The sequence below is a fragment of the Hevea brasiliensis genome, chromosome 10 (genome assembly GCF_030052815.1).
Source record: "Hevea brasiliensis isolate MT/VB/25A 57/8 chromosome 10, ASM3005281v1, whole genome shotgun sequence".
Lineage (NCBI taxonomy): Eukaryota > Viridiplantae > Streptophyta > Magnoliopsida > Malpighiales > Euphorbiaceae > Hevea > Hevea brasiliensis.
In genome coordinates this window covers 70,389,284-70,391,922 of record NC_079502.1, presented here as the reverse complement: position 1 = coordinate 70,391,922, position 2,639 = coordinate 70,389,284, and the positions used below count along the sequence as shown (strand labels likewise).

The window sequence follows — 2,639 nt, the reverse complement described above, 5'->3', positions numbered from 1 at the left end:
TTGTTTGTTTCCATAATTATCAACATATACAGCTTGCTCTCCATAGTCTATTCCACAGCTGGTAGTTCCTTCTGCATAAGCAACTTGTTGTGAACTTCTAGATGATGATGATGAACTAACCAACATACTTAAATCTTCCATCTTCTTAGCTAAAACATTTGTAAGTGCATCAAACTTTGCATTAATCATGTTGAATGAATCAAGGTCATACATTCCAGTAGCTTGCCTCTTTTGAGTTGGAGCTGGTCCTCTCGAACTACTCCAAAGATGAGTATTCTTTGCAATTTTCTCCAATAGCTCATAAGCTTCATCTTTATGCTTCATAATAAATTCTCCTCTTGTCTGAGCATCAACAATCCCTCTAATTGCAGGAGTAATATTGGTGTAAAAATTATAGTTTATCATCCATTTTGGAATGGCATGATATGGGCATTGTCTCTCTAATTCCTTCCATCTCATCCATGATTCATAGAGAGTTTCATCTTCTCTTGGTCTGAAAGCTGTCATTTGATTCCTCAATTCTTGAGTTTTTCCAGGTGGAAAATATTGTGCAAGAAATGCATCAGTGAGTTGCTCCCAATTTGTAATGGAGTTGTGAGGTAAAGAGTCAAGCCAATCCAATGCTCTATCCTTCAAAGAGAATGGGAATAGCTTCAATCTTGCTGCATCATCAGATACTCGAGGTTGTTTTTCCATATCACAAATCATAGCAAACTTCTTTAGATGTGTGTGTGGATTTTCAGAAGGATGTCCCCCAAATTGGGAATTTTGAATCATTTGAAGAACCCCAAAATCCATCTTGTAGCTATTTGCATCAATTCTTGGTCTTGCTATACTCTCTCTCAAGTCATCAAAACGAGGAAAAGCATGATCCATCATACTTCCCCTAGGCACATTAGCATTTACAACCTCTTCACCTTGGGCTGCATTTTCATTGTTTCGATCATTTCCAGCATTACCACCACCAATTCTAATTCTTTCATCAGCCATGTCTGCTTCAATTTCAGTTTCTCTCAAGGCTTCTTTCCTTTTTCTAGTTTCTTTCTTGTTGGCTCTACAAAATTTCTCAATTTCAGGATTAAACAATAAGGATGTGTCACTTGTGCTTCTAGCTCTTCTCATAAAAGATTAAGAGTACCTAAAAAGAACAAACAAACACAAAATGAAAAGATAACAAAGATAAAACTATAAACAACTAAAATAATCAAGAATTCCATCTTAAACAAACAACTCCTGGGCAATGGTGCCAAAAACTTAATGTGGCCCAACCGCAAGTGCACGAGTCGTACAAGTAATATAGAAAAGATATCGTTCCCACGAGGAGTTGTGTTAATGATTGAATTTTTTATATAAAAATTCTGTCTAATTTGAACTATTTTTGAAATTAAAGTAATAAATTGATAGATATTGAAGTGTAAATTCTATGTGTGTAAAATTAATAATCTATTCAACAATGTAGTGATTTAACTAAATTTGCATCAAATTAAAATAAGCAAATTGAAATATGGCAAGATTTAAAATAGCAAGTAATTAAATTCAATTAGAAATTAACAATGATAAAAAGACGATTCCGATGTTCGGGAGTTCATATTCAAGCTATTTTGGGATTTTTAAATTGGTTATCCAATCTTGTGGAACTTACGAGTTTTAAGGAGATTAATTCTTAAATCCTTTGAATACCCTTCTAGTGGGATAAAGAGTGCCTTAATCAATCTAATCCTACTTTCGTGGAGTTAAAGTTAATCAAGACCCATTAAGTTCCTTAATTAATCTGTAAATCCTCTTAATCCTTAGTCTATTTCCAGATCTAAGTTAATTAAGTCCAATTTCTTGATTATCTATCACAAGGCTTTCTCCTTTCGGTGTTTCAACCATGGATTAAGAACAACACTTAAAGGGATCCTACACTAAGCATGTCATTGAGCACATAAGAAATGAATAAAACTCATTAAAACCACAAAATATGGATTACCCAATAAAAATCCACAAAATATCTCAAATATTACATCCCAACTCCAGAATCTAATGAAAACTACTCACTATCCATAATATTTACAAGAAATTCTGAGTTAATATGGAAATAAGTCTTTAATCTAAGCTAAGAACTAAGAAACCCAATACAAGAAAGGTAGGAAATATGTAAGAAAGGAAAGAAAACTCCAAATCTGTCTGGAAATGGAGGGGTGACGTTTTTATTGCTCCCTTTTTGACTCTTTAGCTGCTGCTCCTCTTCTTTTTCTTTTTCCTCCTCTTTCTAAAATGGGATAAGGGCCTATTTATATCTTTTTCTCTGACAAGTAGCCCTAAAATGGTGTGTTTGAGGTGTGTTTTTATGAGAGAATCTTTTGCTAGCTCATTATGAAGACTTTATGGAACTGCATAAGTTATGCAATCCCTTATGCAGTTTTCGGCTGGTTCCTGGGCTCTCTGTGCGAAGTTGCATGAGCAGGGTGTAAGACTGCATAAGTTATGCAGTTTTCTGTGAGGTTGCATAAGCAAGGCATGAATCTGCATAAGTTATGCAGTAACTTATGCAGATTTCGGCAGGTTTGGAAAATTGTTTCTTCTCCCTGTGCAGAACTGCACAACTTATGCGGCAAGTTATGTGCAATTTGACCAATGCATACTTTAACTTTGAA

General features: G+C 34.6%; 1 non-coding gene across 1 annotated transcript; it reads left to right on the top strand.

Moving 5' to 3' along the window:
* Window positions 1-415: 415 nt before the first annotated feature.
* On the top strand, window positions 416-522 carry LOC131169975 (small nucleolar RNA R71). The gene has a single exon (XR_009140919.1). It is a non-coding gene; the product is annotated as a small nucleolar RNA R71 (small nucleolar RNA).
* The last annotated feature ends 2,117 nt before the right edge of the window (window positions 523-2,639 follow it).